We start from the raw sequence: 18,399 nt of genomic DNA, 5'->3' as shown, positions 1-18,399 counted from the left end.
CTCCTTTTACACAGGCAGGATCAAAAACTCAGAGTGATTTTCTCAAGGTCACACATTGACATATCTAACAGCAATAACTCCTTCTATGCCACATATAAAATACTATACGTGGAAAGCATTTTGTTATCTAGCAACTATGAGGTTGATGCAAATGTCTACCATGGAACATGTATAGTGTCAGAACACAGACCAAGATAAGTAGTGAAAGCATGTTAAACAAATAAATAAATGAATAAGTGAATGCACAAACAAATGTCTCAGAGTCTAAGCAATTTATAAATCAATGACTATAAGGTTTAAAACTGTTTAAGTTCTACAAAGATTGTTGAGCCCCCTATGTACCAACAAAGATTGTCACTGACCCTTACATGCCTAGGACCATATTGAATGCTTTTCCCAATAGGGCTGTTTTAAGGACAAACCAAGATTTTTTTAAGAGGCAGGGGGAGAGAGATGGTAACATTAGAAAATTGGGCTTCAGGCCTTCTCTTCTGGGTGCATCAATCAACAAACTTGGAAAATTGCAATAACTTCTACCATGAGTACATCAGCAACAACTGGAGGATGCTGGGTGGTTATTAATGATTCATTGTCAAGAGCAAGTTAGTAGAAAGTGGGGACAAAGGAAGTGAGCTCCCATAGGATTCTGTTTGAGCATTGCTTTTATCACATTTTGTTACTGTGGTTGCAAAAATATCAAGTCAAATGACACTGGTTACTAGAAAAGTGAACAGGATCCTCCACTGTTATAAGGAGTTAGATAGCTCCAGTCTCAACATCTCCAGGAGACAGGATCCTGGGGAAGGATTCACAAGAGTCTGAGAAGAAGAGTCAAAATGCCTGGGGCATAGACTCATTGGAGTTGGCCCGAAAGGTGTGTGTGACTCAGGCAAAATTAAGGTACAGCTGAAAATGAGAACAATAAGCAATGACACTGCCAAAGGCAGGAACAAGGAAATAACCATCTTCCCTCAGGATATTCTGCCCCAGCTTATTAAGCCTCTCCCTCTCCCAGAAATTTCCCACCAGGAAATGTATATATTTTACAGCAAAATTCTTCTTCTATCCTCTTCTGGAATTCTGAAAATGGTTTGATCAGATGGCTACTCTTACCCACAGGATAGAGAGGACAGATCGCCCTGGAAATAGCCAGCCAGTTCCTATCATTAAAGGAGAATAAATACTATAACCAAAAATGATATACTCAGAGTGTACATCCCAAAAAAGAATTTGGTGGCAGGTAGATATCCTAACCATTAGTTCACAAAAGAGAAATTCTACCATATTTTGGTTTTAGTTAGCCTTACAGTAACTATAAAACATGCACACTGTTTCTATCTGGTCTTTCGGTAACAGTCCAAAAAGGATCAGTAAGGACATTCTGACATAAGACCAAATGCCTGTGTGGGGTTGCACAGCTGCTGTTCGGGCCATCATCTGAAAACTCCAGGAGACAGCATCACAGTCAGCAAGACCTCAGGCGCTGGAGTTAGTTCCATGGACTGACCCCCAGCTCTGCCAGGTCCCAGCTGAATGGCATTTGGCAACTTACCGTATTTTGCCATGTATAATGCACACTGTTTTGCCCAAATTTGTGAGGGGAAAAATAAAGATGTTCATTATACATGGGTAGTACTAACTCCGTTTCCCTGAAAATTTGGGCCAAAAACGTGGGTGCGCATTATACACGCAAAATACAGCAGTTGACCTCTCAGAAATTCAGTTTCCTCATATTCAGATGGAGCTAATAACACATATCACCTAAGATGGCTGTTGTGGGATAACGTAAGAGTACAACCATGCATCACTTAATGATGGGGATACGTTCTAAGGAATCGGTGGTTAGGTGAGCCCATCACTGTACAAACATCACAGAGTGCAACTATACCAACCTAGATACCTAGGCTACGTGGTAGAGCCTACTGCTTAGGCTACAAGCCTGTAAAGCATGTTCCTGGACAAAATAACATGAGATTAAATCAAGAGCAAGCGAAAATGATGCCATCAAGAGACACAGTAAACACGAGATGTATGAGGCTGCTGCCAGCGGCATACTGTTCTATAGCAAACTTTTTTTGTAAGTAGAAAGAATACACTCTAAAATAGCAATAAAAAGCATAAGAGAGTAAATCAGTAACATAGTCATTTATTATCAAGATCAAGTATTATGTACTGCACATAATTCGATGTGCTATACTTTTATAAGGCTGGCAGCACAGTAGGTTTGGTTACACCAACATCACCACAAAAATGAGTAATGTGTTACACTATGATGTTAGAAAGGCTCCAATGTCACTAGCTGATAAGAATTTTTCAGCTCCATTATAATCTTATGTGACCAGTGTCATATATGCAATTCATCGTCAACTGAAACATCGTTATGCAGTGCGCGACTGTACGTAGCACACTGTCTGGCACTCAGTAGGTGCTCGGTAAGCATCAAGTATTATTATTTAGATCTCAGTAGTTGCATGGCAGACTCAAGTAGGAGATTGGTTTACAAGAGCAATGCCATAGGATTTATTTCCAAAGTTATTTTTCATTTCTCTTCATTTCAAACATTTTTATTAAATTTCAAGTACAAAGAATTATAAGACTTGGGATACCAAATGGGCACAATATTCAGCCACTTGCTCACAAAGCCAACTCCTCTCACCATAATGAGGGAACAACATGGCTGGGTGCTCCCAGTCAAGATTATTCTCCCTTCCCATCCATTCATGAGACTCTATTCTGAGCCAGACTCTCCCAGAGAAAGTCATCATCATCATTTGCATTTTACTTTTATGATTTATTATAAAATAATACATACCTTATGTGATTTGATCCTGAAAACATTCCTCTTATGTGTTTACTATTCTTATCCCCATTTTACAGATAAGAAAAGATTCAGAAGGATTAAGTAATTTGACCAAGTTCATACATACACATTTGAGATACTTTTGGAAAGTAGAGAAAAATACAATGAGAAATTAGAAATCATTAAGATTATGGTGAATTTCTTTTCATTGTTTCCTTTTAATTATGCAAACATTTCTTACAAATCTGAATGAAATGTATACATAGCTTTATATTCGGCTTTTTTCTCTTAAATCTTTACATAAGCATTTCCCCAAGGTGATAATCTTCAAAAGGTGATGTTAATGGTGCATTTGTTGAAAGTACCATAATTCATTTGATCATTTCCCTACTTATGAGCTTTCATGTTCCTCCCTATTTGGTGCTATAGTACACGACCTTCCTCTATAAACCTCTGGACAATTTTCCTCAAGTCAATTCCTTAAAGCGGGGAGGCTGAGGTAAAGGGCATGAACATTTTTTAGGGTTCAGGTAGAATCTCATGCAGGATGAAGACAATGTCATTTGCTCTTCCAGGAATTAGGGAAGACACTGATAAAACAAGGATGATCATTAACTCTCCACCCAGACTACTTTCCTCCGACCTAAACATCTTCAAACACCTGCAACCTCTCCTCCATGGACCCATTCCTGCCTTATCTCCTCCTCTCTCATACTGTACAAATTCCTCGCACCATCCTTAAGCCATGAACACACCCTTGAACTTCATGGTCTGTGAGGACCTGAACATGGCTGAGTAGAGTGTTAAAGGGACTTCCCACGTCCTACAGTTCCTGCTGCTGTCACCATGTGGAGCCACGGTGGGTCAGGCACTGTTCATGAGCGTCACACATTATCTTAGTTTACACTCATCACAGCCCTCTAAGATAACTGTTAATATCCTCACTTTAGAGATAAGGAAAAGGAAGCTCAAAACATTTAGTGTTTAAGTGACTTGCTCAAAGTCACAGAGAGCATACGCCATAACAGGAGTTACAACCAAATCTGGGAGACACTTGCATGTCTCACTGTCAGAGAGTTTTCTCTACTGCAGTACTCCTTTTCCCTATCTCCATACCCTCGCCCCTTGCAATGCTTGTTTGCTACACCCTCCTACTTACTTTCGTCTCACACTACTGAAAAACTTAACATTGGACTTGGCATTGCCCAAAGAAGGCGGCATGACACTATGAAAAGGGCACTGGTCTGGAAGCCAAAAGACCTCGGTTTTAGTCCCAACCTTGTCACTGGTATCTCAGTGACCTCAAACAGTTCCCTCCATCTGCTTGGTGCTATATTTTTCCATCTACACAAAACGATAGTGGGAGTAAGCACTGTGATTCTAAGCTGGAAAAGTAGAAATATACCCCCAAAATTAATTTCACTGATAATGATAATCAATACTTGATGAATTTAAAAATAATTAGAAAGCAAGTAAGTAGCTTTACATCATTACTAATTCTATTCACTACTTTGCCTGAGGGTTGATGTAGGGGATTGAGGTTCACATACATTTGTCATATGAACTGAATTTCATCTCTTACCAGTTTTCAGATACAGTCTCTGTCTTGAAAGAGAAATTGGTAATGCAACTTAGGAACATTTCTACCTTAAAAGATTAAAATGTAAATAAGTCTTTTAAGAGTGTTTCAAGCTTCAGGTATCACAGGATTCATTTAGATGAAACAAGGCCTTGCCAGGTAGACCTGGGCTTTGAGGAAAGGGTACCAGGATCATGACTCAGTGAAATACACTCTGGAATTGCTCTAATTTCCAAAAAGTTACATGATCTGGGCATTCATATCACAAGCCTATAAAGAATAAAATAGGTGTGAACTCGCTCTCTGAGCCTGAACAGCTATACAGGTTGAAGGAATAGTAACCGCAGCAGTATAACATGTGCTTGCATTTACTGAGTGATGCTGTATGCCAGGGCCCACGCAGGCACTTTAAATGCATCATCTCATTTAATCCACTCAACATCACTTTGAAGAAGCTACTATGATTGCTCCTACTTTTCAGATGAGGAAAATGAGAATTAGAGCCAATGAGTGACTTCGCCAATCTCACACCAGTAATGGTTAGAGCCAGAAATGCAACCTAGCATACCCAGCTTCAAAAGTGACCTCTTAATAACTATAGACACTCCTGACTAGGGAAGTGGGAGGATCTGATCTCCTAAAGAGGACATGTCCTCGGCAGCTAACGGGCGAGCAAGAAAATGGCTGAAGGAAGATTCTAGTGATGCCAGGGGAACCTGGATTTTGAAAAATCAACTCATGATGCATGTGAAGGCAGGAACCTGAGAAAGACTCAGATACTATGCAGCAGGACTTTCACCTGGGCATTGAGCACAAAACAGAGAGCAAAGCAGGTGAGGCATCTGTTTTCTATTAGGGTCCTCAGCCAGTTCTGGTTTCTCCCAGCCAGAGATTCCCCAATAGACCAAGACTAAATAAGAACTGACCTTAGTGAGTTCTATCCTCCTCAGGTGAGCAGTGAAAATCAAGGAGTCTGGCCAGGAGATGCTTAAGCACAGAGGGTTCAGGGAAATTCATGTGGAATCACCCCAGCCAAAGCCATTGCCAGATGTGAACACCTCTGCTTTGGAAGCCGGAGCACATTCATGGTTACCAAAAGCAACCTTGAGGTTTGCTAATGAGACCCCAGGGGCATCACATCCCAATTAAAGGAGTGGGCCATAGAGACAGCCATAGCCACTTGTCACATTAACTTAGTGGCTCAGACAAACTTCAGAAGGCAAGGAATCCACTGTTTTTATCCTGACTTTGGATTTCTATACTTGGGATGCCAAACTCATGCCTTCAACAATAGTAATTAAGCAGCAACTATATAAAGTTGTGTGCCATCTATTTGGGTCAATAGCTGCTGTCAAATAGCTGTCGGTTTTTTTTAAGTAGCAGGGACAAGTTTGAACTAAATTAGTGCTTTGATTACTACCTTATGTTAACATAGCACTTGGAAAAGTGTTTCCAGCTGTGAGGAGGGTTAGACAGACGAGAGGCATAATACAGTGCTTCAAAACATGAACGAAGGAGTCAAGTTGCCTTATATAAAGGCTGACTTAGCCGCCTGGTAGATACCTAACCTTTAACAAGTGGCTTCACATCTTGGGATACCATTTTCTCATCTGCAATTTTTTCTTTTTCAGGTTTAACGAAATCAATACACAATTCCACAATAGTTAGAGATATTAATGCCACCACCACCCCAGCAAATGGGAGTATAATTAAATTTTAAAATTCAGTAAAAAACAGATCTGAACAACATATGAACCACCTTAACCTAACCGATATTTATAGAGCACCACATTTTAAAACTAAAGAACATATTCTTTCTGGCACACATGGTGCATTCACCAAGACAGACCTTATGTCGGGCCACGGAACAACTTTTAATAAATGCAAAAGGAACGACATTCATAATGGAAATAAATTGGAAATCAATAACAATAAGGTATCAAAGAAAATACATTTTTAAAATAAACAACACACTTGTAAATAATGCATTGGTCAAAGAATAAATTTAAAAAAAACAATACATTTTAACTAAACAATGAAAACACGTGAAATTTTACGGGATGTTGCTAAAACATTCCTTAAAGAAACTTGACCGTTTTAAATTCTTATATTGGAAATGAAGAAAGCTAAAATCTATGAACTAAGTTGATACAAAAAAGAGCAAATTTAAATACAATCAAAGTGGAATGAAGGACATAAGAAAGATAACAGAAATTAATCACACAGAAAACAAAAACAGAGAAAACAATTTTGAACAAAAGCTAGACTTTTATGAGACAAACAACCTTAACTTTTAATATTAATGTCTCTTGTTGACTTAAAGTTATCAAATTCTACAACAGGTAAAAAGTGCAAATTTGTATAAAAATACAACTGATATAATTGACCCAAAAATGAAACAGAAAATCTGAATAGCCCTCTATTTATTAAATAAATTTAATTTATAGTTTACAAACATTACACACACCAAAAAACTCCAAGCCAGGATGGTTTCATTGGTTTCATCAAATACTTGAAGAAGAAATAACACCAAATTTACATTAAAGTTTTCAAAAATAGAAAACTTCCCAGCCTAACTCTGCCACCAAACCCTGATCCAAAAAAAATTAAAATAAAATCAAACATTACTCATGAACATAGACTCAATAAAATCCTTAACATATTTCAATCAAATGCAGCAATGTATATATACAAAGGGTAAAATATCATGACCAAGGGGCTTATCCGAGGAAAGCAAGGTTGTTTTAACATTCAAAAATCAAAGGCGACGTAGAACCAGCCTCAACTCTCCTCCTCTCATGGACACACTGAATCTCCAGCTACATGTGGAACAATTTCCCCTGAAAACAAACTGAGCAATTCCTTCACATCAGGCAAACGAGGAAAAAGCCATATCCAAGCCAGTAAGAAGGTGACACAATCGACATAAACCTCACCCCCACATAGGGACCCACAATTGGCAGGGAACTCAACCAACCAAGCGTTTCTCCCTGAGGAGCCAAGGATTCATACCCCCATTAACCATCTCAACTTTGAAGACCTGCACCTGAGAGACAAGCCCCCCAAAACATCTGGCTTTGAAAGCCAACAGGACTCAAGTCCACGAAACGCAAAAGGCTATAGAAAACTCAGAAAAGGCCCTTACAGAGCCGGCATGCAGACTCACCGCCCCAGGGCCCAGCGCAGAAGCAGCAGTTTCCAAAGCGCCCAGACCACCTGAAAGAGATTCACTCGCTGTTCTTATAACATCTGCGGAGGGCGGGGGCCTGCTGCAGACTCCGTACGGAGGCTGGCGGGGGACAAGTCTCATGCTCTCCCTCTGCCCCACTCCAGGGCCCATCCAGGATGGGGCAGGTGGAGATTTTACACACCCACATTTTTGCATCTCAGGGGACACCCCTTGATCAGATTTTATATTGAACAAAAGATGGAGTATTAAGTGACTTTCAAGCGCCCTAAAGATTTTTAAAGCGTTTTCTACTCTGAAAGGAAGATGTGAATTAGATTCCCTGATGGTGCAAGTGTTGGATATGAAGAGCTTGGCCTCCGGAATTAAACAATTGTGAGAGCAAATCCCCGCTCCACCTATCTTCTCTGTGGTTTAAGCCAAAATTATCTGAGTATTAGCTAAATCCATGTAAAGTAGGGGTCATAACACCTTCCCGAGGGCCCGAGTGACACGATGCCGCGTCTGTGGTAGCTATGACTATGCCAGCTCTAACACTGTGTATGATTCTCCCGGGTAGGTCTTCACCCACCCACAAGAAAGCCACCATTTCCAGAAGATACACCATGATAACCACTTATATTATTCATTCCATGGCAACATCTGGCTTCTCCGACTTTTCCAAGAGAAGCTATATCTCTATTTGACATCTCTGCTTCCCAGAAATGCCACTGAATGTGGATGCTGAGCAAAGATGAGAAGTGAGGGAACCGTGAAGATGGCTGTGGACATGGCTTCTCAGACGGAAAAAGGTTTTAACACCCGGAATTCTCAGAATAACTTAGGAATAACATAACTTTCACCCAGTTCTCTTGACATTAACCGTACACATAAAAATCAAAGCACAGGACTAGTTCTATACAAGTCACAGACTCTGAATGCTGCAAGTCTCACGGCACTGTCTGCAATCATAGTAGAAAGATGCTCTAGTGACACAATGCCAAGAGGTGAGGCAATTCCAGACCCAGCTGAGTCAACACTGCATATGCAAGGGAGTTCACCCCAGCTGGACAAGCTGCATTTTCTGAGGCAAGTCTTCACTCTCATTGAAGAAGTTCTTGTCATGACTGTCTGCACTTGAACTCTAGAAGAAGGCTTGGTTCTTCTTCCCCTCCTCAGAATGAAGGTCATTTCCTAAAGTCTGCCACTCCATAACCGAGCCACACCTGGCTGTGACCTGTCAAGAAAGAAGCGTAAACATAGTATATTATAGTGGCTTTTAAGCTTTCTTTAGGATTTGAATACCTTTTATCAACATAAATATACAAAAAAGATTTTTAAAAAGAGATTATCCGTTGTTTTGATTGAAGTCCCACACACGCCCGTTTGGCTGCCTCCTCGCCTCTCCTGCTCTTCCTGCGCCAGTCCCCGCAATCCTTGAAGAATTCTGGACTCTGCGTCATAGTTCACAAACAGCTGATATAGCAAAAGCATCAAGGGCTTTGACCAGCACTTGCTCTTCAGTTTCCTCAGCTGCAAAGTGTGCATTTTACCACCTATGGGGCAGCATTGTACTGAGATTTAATTTTACAAAATGTATTGGTGGATGCTCAATTCATATTAGTCTTCTACCTCCTACTTCTCATTTTATGATCTGAACGGTGTTCTCGAGAATGCAGCCATTTTCAATATTATATCACTAGAACAAAAAAATCTCTTCTTGGGTAGCACACTGAATTTTGATCCCATGCATCAGGTACCCCTTGCAGCTCGGGCCCAGGTTTTGCCTACATATAAAGAGGGGCCGGAGCTGAAACAGCAGATCTTCCTGCTTTCCTATCCTTCAGTTCCAGATATGGCATCTCAGGTTTTCTGTGGACCCAGGAATACCTGTTAACACCCATAAGGTAGTTCATGCTATATATGTTTTTTAAACTTTTTGTTTACTTTGAAGTCATTCCAGAGAGAAGTACCTGTCAATAAGGAGATTAGCAGGCCTCAGATTTGGAATTCAGAGACTTAGATGTATTTATGTTCTGTTGATCTTCAAAGAGAATCAGAGGAATGCACAGAGAAAGCAGGGGCTTAGCAATCAGGCAGACCTAGGTTTACACTCAGGCTCTGTGAGTTACTATGTGATCCTGATAAAGACACTGACCTCAAAGATTCAGTCTCTTCATCTATAAAACAGAGGCCTCGTATCATCCTCACCAGAGTGATTTTGGATTAAATGAGATAAAATATATGGAATCTCTTGGTTAATAGTAAAATACACACACACACATACATGCTCCTTATTTCTTTATAAATATCAACCTCAGAAACAATATCAAGAGTAATTATTGGCTTTTCTTAGTGGTATAACATTGGTATATTATTTAATAACTGAGATAAAAATAGATATAACAACAATAATGACTTCCAGAAACTTAATCAATCCAATATTTATTAAGTTTAATAATACTAGATGTCATTTAGAGCAAGATACAAAGATGAGTAAGATTTAGATCATATTCTCAAGAGAGTAACAGTCTTAGGGTCAGGGAGGGCAATAAACACTGAAATATAGGTAGTAAAGTCTTTACAGGACTCTAGCTGAGTGCTCTTGGAATTCAAAAAAGGAAAAGGACATATCCAGATAGGATAATCATGGAAGCAGCATTTGAAATGGGCATTGAAGGGTGGATAGGACATTAACAGGTAGCAATGGGGAAAATATTTTAGGTGGAAGGCACAAGGAGATGTTCAGAAAACAGTGAGCTCTACCAGAGTATAACAGAAAATAAAAATAGAACATTAAGAGAGGGCCATGCCTTGAGGGTATTGCATGTCAAGTAGGAGCTTGTAATTGATTCAGAAGGCAATGGGGAGTCACTGAAGATTTTTGAAGAGGGGAATGATGAAATCTGAGAGACGCTTGCTAATGACTCTGGAAGCACGTGAGACAAAAATCATCGGCTATGATTGATGGTCAGTATTGGAGTTAGGGTCTGGGGGTACATTCCCATGGCATGTGGTATTGGCTACATGAAGTAGGACACCAAAAATGATAATTAAAATATCATAGGATAGGTAGTGCGGACCCAAGAGCAGTTAAACACATCCTGTAATCAATAGGCAGCTCCAGAATGAAGAATGGAAAGGAGTGGAGTGCTCATGGATGGGGAGTGGGAAGCCAATCTGGTGATGGTATAAGGCAGTGGGTTACTGGGTACTTTGTTGGAATGGCTGAGAAGCACAAGAAGCCAAGAGTCTGAACATGGAAAAAACTAATGACCCAACCAGAGACACAGGGAGAAGATAAAAAAGGAGAAAAAGAATGACAGACACTCTCTGTATGTGAAGTTGTGAGGTGATGGATATGTCAATTAACTAAGTGGGGGAACCCTCTCCCAATGTACATGTATATCAAATCACCACAATGTACACTTTCAATCGCTTACAATTTTATTTATCAATTATACCTCAAAAAAGCTGAAATTTTAAAATAACAAAATAAAAATATAGAAATTTTAAAAAGAATGGAGATTGTGTGTCCCTAAAATAATTCACATGTAGAAGCCCTAACCCCCAGTGTGATGGTATTTGGAGATGGGGCCTTGGGAGGTCATAGGGTTAGATGAGTTTGTGGGGGTAGGATCCTCATGATATGATTAGCAGCTTTATAGGAAGAAAGCTCGCTCTCTCTCTCTCTCTCTCTCTCTCTCTCTCCCTCCCTCTCTCTCCTGTCTCTTCCTCTTCCTCTCTCTCCCTCCCTCCCTCCCATGTGAGGACACAGCTAGAAGACAACCTCTACAAGCCAGAAAGAGAACCCTCTCCAGGGTACCAAATCTGCCAGCACCTTGATCTTGGACTTCTGGCTTCCAGAGCTCTGAGAAATAAATTTCTGGTGTTTGAGCCACCCAGTCTTGGTATTTTGTTACGGCAGCCCAAGCTGACTAATACAAATGGGTACATCTATATATACTGATATTGAAAGAGCTCCAAACTATATTATTTTTTTTTAAAAAAGCAAGTTATAAAACAGTATGCATAACATAATACTATAGACATCAAAAAATAATAATAATAACGAACGAATCCCTGTATTCTCAGTTCTTTCACTTAACCCTCCACAAGTCAGACATTGGCCTCTTTGCGTTTAGTAGAAAAAGTTCTCTGCAGCTACAATGATCATCAAGGGAAGGAGAGCCCATTAGCTCTCTGTTGTGTGAGTTCCATAATCAGTCCTCCGCTTCCTATGGCCCACATCCAGGCCATGGCACACTGTCAGCCTTTGGCAACTAATTATACTCCAAGGAGCTGAGACACAGAGTTAGGAAAAGTTTGCAAAGGAGCTAATTAGTGTCATCCTTTGGGGGTTGTTCAGCATTGATGCAGAATTTCTTTCACCTCCTTGAGATTCCCAGGAGTGCCGGGTAATCATTAAAGGCATGATTGGAGGCTGGGAGAACTCATCCAAACTCAATGTGCAAGACGCTGAGGAACCAGAGCTCACAGTTCCAGAGTCCTCCTATAGCCATCTGTGGACCAAAACCAAGACACAGCATCTCTCAGTATGCCTATTAGATTCATAAAACAAGACATTTACAAGCAGCTTGGGCACCATGAAAATGCAGGAGAATAGAGGCCATTTCTATCCCATCTACTCCTTCCCCAGGCAGGTGGCTCTGGAAAGGAGGAGGATACCGCTACTTGTGGAATCCCTACTATGTGCCAGGTACTGTGCTAAGCACTTTATCCATCAACCTGACCAATGTGGTGTAGAACACCAGAGCTCGCCAGTATCCACAGCTCTCCTCTTCTTCCTGGGTACACAGAGAAATGCTACTTCCCTATCAATAGAATGTGGATGAAAGTGACATGTGCCACTTCCAAAACTGGCCCATAGAGACCTCCTACACATTGTCTTCCACTTTCTCCACCTCACCTGCCAACTGGACGGTGACACTTTGGATGGCCTTGAGAGGTTTGGGTTAAAGGTGGTGGAAGCTGTAGCAGCCTAGGTCCTTTGAATGGTGCCAGCCACATTAAACTGCAATGTAGGTATTAAGCCACTTGAGATCTGGCCATTGTTTGTTATTGCAGCAGTTACTTTACCGAACTCATACAATCTATTGTACCATACTGAATATACAAATTAAATCCTATCTTTTATTTACCCAGCTAATGGCTTGAGGCCACACCTGCCTTAAAAGAGAAGTCCATTATCTCTCACATAATGCTGGACCCTATCTCCATCCCAAATTGGTCAAGAACTTCTGAGGAACGCTCAGTCCAAAGGATTCCTGTTTTCAAAGACTGTGTAGGAAGAGAAGAATTAAAAATCTGAGCAGGCCTTATCTTTGGTCATTGCCATGTGATTGGTCCTGCATAATCTGATGGGCCTGGATCTACTGCCCACTCCTGCAATGCTGCGGCTGCAGGTCTAGACCCCTGCCATGCCATGGTTAGACTCCCTACATAAGCCCTAAGGTCATAGCTCTCCTTGTCCCCCCTCACACGCTCAGCTATTTCCATCAAACACACAGTGGTTCACATTCGCTAGATTCAGAGGGGCTTCCAGCCCCAGGTACACGTTACACCAAATCAAGCCTCCGGCCCAAACCCCAATGCTGAACCTGCATCACCAACACTGGTCCCCCTTCTCCTCATGACAGGCTCCCTCCCGGGGCTTTTCATATTCTTTTGTGCTGATGGCTCCTGGTCCATGTCACCCTGAACCACCAAACCAGGCTTCCTTAATTGCAAATCTCAGAAACCAAAAATTAGCGGATCTCAGCCTCTTCCTTCACGAAAGCCCCTTGAACTGTATAAAAATGGTGCATACCAAAGGGGGAGGCACTTTCCCTCTGCCTCAGGAAAGACATAATAATAATAATATGCACCAACACTCACTACATCTGCATTATTAAGCAGGGCAATCAATTAACTTCTCAGAACAAAGACATCCACTCCAAGGAAACGTTCTGCCTCTGCCAACATAAGAAATCGGCTAACAGTTAATCTTGGATTTTGCATATATTATCGTGTTTAAAGGTGTGAGTACATGCTATTATTTCTCTCATTTTACAGATGAAGAAGTAGAGGCTCCACACGATCAGAGCGAGTAGGTGCTCAGCTAGGACACGAACCAGGTCCGTCTGACTCCAAAGCCTAAAGCACGTTCTCAGATCAGGAATCTGGAAGTGACTTAGCTGGGTGATGCTGACTCAGGGTCTCCCAGGAGGCCACAGTCAAGCTGTTGCCCCAGCTCCTGCCATCTGAAGGTTAGAAAGTCTGCTTCCAAGATCTCTTGGCTGTTTGCAGGAAGTTCAGGTCCTCACCACGTGGGCCTCCCATGGGGGGCTGCTAGTAAAAGAAAGAGAGGGACCAAGAGAGAAGCTTCAGAGTCCTTTACCACCTAATTTCAGAAGTAACATACCGCCACTTCAGTCCGCTGTATTCTATTGGTCATACAGACCAACAATGGTACGTGTGGGAGGGGACTACAGGGAGGGGTGAATACCAGGAAGTGGTATCACTGGGGGCCATCTTCTTGGTTGGAGACCACATAAGATTTTTTTTCTTTCTTTTTCTCATCTAATCTTCCTAAATCACCATGAACATATTATATAATAAGTTCTAAGGGGGGAAAAAAGCCAGCGACTGCTGGCAAGGGCACTTCCTTCCCCCTGTTGCTGAGTTTTAGGCACGCCCTATCAACTTCCTGGTTCCTTTTCCAGTCCTATTTTCCTCCACTGCCCTCTCACAGCCTAACCAAGGATTGCTTCCTCAGCCCAGTCCTCTGGCGCCACCTCGTGGCCACATCAAAACTGCTGCCCCTAGCCCATGCTGCTCAACTCTGGGGTCCCAAGGCCTTACCTGGCTGCAGGAAAGTGACTTTAGTTGGGATGTCACTGGAAAAGCCTAAGGTTCCATGTTTTCCTCAGAGGTCCCAGAGATCTTCCACAAGCAGCCCCGAAGACAGCTGTGAAATCCCAGAAGGGTTGGAAGGGATGTCAGAACTTTGGGGACCTCGGCTTAAACCTCCATTCTCCCTGCCTCCCTCTTATGCTCCCCAGAAGCCAACTAAACCCCCATCCCCGTCCCTTGTTTCCTCCAGCTTTATAGATCAGAATCTAACATCTAAAAGTAAACCTTAATTTTTAACAAACTGCTAGCAACAGGAGGTACTCACAAAACAGCCTTGGGGGCCGGCCAAGTGGCTCAGTTGGTTAGGAGTTGGCTTGGGAGCGTGAGCTCTGAGCAGGAGGGTCACTGTCAGACTCCACATGGGCCAGTGATGCTGCGCCCTCTACAGCTAAGATGGTGAACAACAGCTCGACCTGGAGCTGGGCTGCTGTGAGTCGCTGGCGATGACTTAGGCTGCAGTGGGGCTGCAGTGGGCTGACGTGAGCTGCCGTGAGTGGCTGGCAGCTGGCATGAGTAGCCTGCAGCTGGCATGAGCTGCTGTGAGCCACAGTGAGCGGAATTCCAATGGTTGGTGACCAATATGCCTCAGCCAGAATGAGTGCAATGATCATAATACCAACATGAGCCAGTGAAGCAACATCCTCCACAACTAGACTGAAGAACCAAAGGACAGCAACTTGTCTGTTCCCCTTCCCCAATTCCCCAACACTGTTCCCTCCCCCCAATTCCCCAATAAAATCTTTTTTTTTTTTAAAGCAGCCTTGGGTTTACAAACTTTATAAAACTTGACAAATATATTTTAAAATATATTCCAGCTTTTCTTTTTGAGTCAAGGAGGAAAAAATGCTAAAGTTTTAAACAATTATTAACAAGTACTATTCCGTATTCATTGGGAGAAATTAGAAAATTTAGACAAGTAAAAATAAAAACAAAAACCACTCTAATCTCACCATAACATAATTCTGGAGTTGTCTTTTACGTACTTATCTAATTTTTTAATGGGATAATTCTCTACTTATAGTTCTATAAATTGCTTTTCTCACTTTACACGTTACTTTATGTCACAGGAGGTCACCTGATTTTTATTTCCCATGATATCTCAATTTCTAGGCCATTCCTGGGTAATCTTCATCAAACTAAGTGCTAGGAACAGAAGACGCTTGAGCGCTGGGCCACTGCACAGTTTAGCCTGTTTGTTTGTTTGTTTGTTTGTTTGTTTGTTTAAGTACACAGCTATTAACAGGTCAGCGATAGAATGTGAAGGTTTTTTGCATCTCCTGCCTCCCCCAAACCAACAGTGTATGCAGAAGAGTTTGGGAACAACTTTAGCTTGAATTAAAGTATGGAGACTACGATGAGTCGTCCCCTCCTCCCACCCCCCAGGTGTCATCTCTGAGCAGGAAGCCCACAAGGGCTCATTGTATGTAATACAGACTTTAGTGCAGGCCCCTAGGCTAGAGGGGTAGGCAAATCCTGACGTTTTCTCTCCATTTCTGTTCAGAATTGCCTGTGTTAAGAAAGTGACTCTTTTAAACAAAATCATCTCCTGTTGAAAGGGATGACTAAGAACCAAGAGGGAGTCAAGAAGTATAAACTTCCGGTTATAAAATAAATAAGGTACGGGGGATGTAAGGTACAAAAAAAATGACTAGGGCTGTAATGTACAACATGATGACTATAGCTAACACTCCTGCTTGATATGTAGGAAAGTTGTTAAGAGACTACATCCTGAGAGTTCTCATCACAAGGAGAAATTTTTTTTTCTTTTTATTGTATCTACATGAGATGATGGACGTTAACTAAACCTATTGCGGTGATCATTTCACAATATACATAAATCAAACCATCATGCTGTATACCTCAAACTTATACAGTGATGTATGTCAATTATTTCTCGATAAAACTGAAAAAAAAAATTAAAGAACCAAGCCTTGGGGTTAATTCAAATCGCAGTTCCACCAATCACTATCTGTGGAGCTAAGTGTTTTAGTTATTGCCACAAAAATGCTACATAACAAATAGGCCCAAGGTCATAGCTTCTCATGGAGTAAATTATTCTCATGGATGTACAGGTCAGGTAGGGACCAGCTAATTTAGGCAGAGTGGGGCCGAGTGTCTGCTCTAAGGTGGGGCCCAGCTGGGCTTGGCTGGGGCAGCTCTGCTCCACATGTACGCACTCTCGGGCCCAGGCTCAGCTACCCAGGGGAACTTCAATGGTCGAAGTACAAGGGGGCAAACAAAAACAAAGTCTCTTATGATCTAGATTCAGAACTATTACTGTCATTTCTGCCCCCATCCATGGGCCAAACCAAATGGCATGGTCTTGTCTTGAGTCAAAGACAAGGACGGAGGAGGAGGGCCTCTGCCCACTACAACCATATATTTCAGCTCTGCCCATCTCTCTCCATCTTCAATGCCACTATCCTCGTAGAGTTAACCATCATTGATCTGCAAACCATTGCTAGGCCAGAGCCTCCAACAGGCTTCCCTGCTTCTAGACTTCCCTCCTACAACCCATTCTCCATCCAGTGACCAGCAGCACAATGATGACATTCCCACTTGAAACCCTGACAGCCTCCCGCTGCTCCTTATTACAACTCCTTGACACAATGGGGCCCCGCCTACCGCTCCTGCTTCAGTGTGCTCTTAGCTCCCTCACCAGCTTCACCCCAGAGACCACAGTCCTCTAACTGCTCTTTAGAAGTGCCACATTCGTTCCTGCCTCAAGCGTTGGCACACTCTGCCCCTCCTGACTTCTCATTCCAGCTGCAGTGTGTCAGCAAATAGATGTTGATTCCTTCTTAATTTCCTGTCTCTCCCACGAGCCCTTAAATTCCATGAGGGCAGTGATCAGGCCTGTTTTCTTCACAAATGTACAACCCCAGGGCCCACTGCCAGCCCATAGTAGATGATCAAAAAAAATTTCAGGTTGATAAATGAAAAACTACCACTTACTGAGTGTTCTAGGCTCAGCATATCATAGCATCAAAATTATAACTCATGTGCAAAAATTTTAACTGTCATCTTTTTTCTTACTGAGCTTACCTGAAGTCCCTCTCTGCTGAGTCCCAAGGTCTGAGACATGAGGGTAGGCCCCTGGAAACTTATCAGTTGAAGGTGTGGTGTGATGGCCAGATGACATCCAGGATCAAAACTCCTGTGGGAAATGTCCTCGTAGGGACCTGGGTCTCTATACTTCCTCAGCTTTAACAAGAAGTCCACCTGCACCCACCTCTGCTCAGGCAGGAGGGGCTGTGTACAGTTGACACCTGAACAACACCGGGGGTGGGGTGCCCACATTCACACAATGGAAAATCCACGTATAACTTTTGACTCCACAGTCAGCAGTTAGCATTGTCAGATTCAACCAACGACGGATTGAAAACAGCACTTTCAACCCGCGATTGGGAACCTGAAGTTGTGAATCTACCGTTGGGAATGTGAAAATAATTTTGTTCATCCTTTGTTGATTGAATCACAGATGCAAAACCCACAGGTACAAAGGGACAACTGCATTTATTGACAAAAATCCTTATATAAGTGGACCCACCCAGTTCAAACCCATGTTGTTCAAGGATCATTCAACAAGCCACAAATGCTGCACTCAGGATAAACCAGTTCCCTGCCACCTAATGCTTATCAAATGCAGAAAGGTTCTGTGACTTCCAGTCAGTCAGTTTGGGTAGGGGGGGACCTACAGCTCAGGCCTCCAAACTTTTGGACCCGTACCATTCTTCATACCACCATCCTGAAGCATCTTTTTAAAAGCAAAAGCCTTTCTGTCCTCAACCAGGGAAGTACTTATGTCTGGAATAATTAAACTGTGATGTGATCCAGACCTGTGCTTTTTGCCTAATCAAAAAACCAATTATAGCAACAGACCTTGGGGACACCTGGGCATACTGAGGGAGACCACGCCTAGAAAACTGACCTTCCACC

Source organism: Hipposideros armiger, unplaced genomic scaffold (assembly GCF_001890085.2).
Source record: "Hipposideros armiger isolate ML-2016 unplaced genomic scaffold, ASM189008v1 scaffold_258, whole genome shotgun sequence".
NCBI lineage: Eukaryota > Metazoa > Chordata > Mammalia > Chiroptera > Hipposideridae > Hipposideros > Hipposideros armiger.
The sequence above is the reverse complement of the archived record's forward strand: the minus strand, read 5'-3'. Positions refer to the sequence as shown.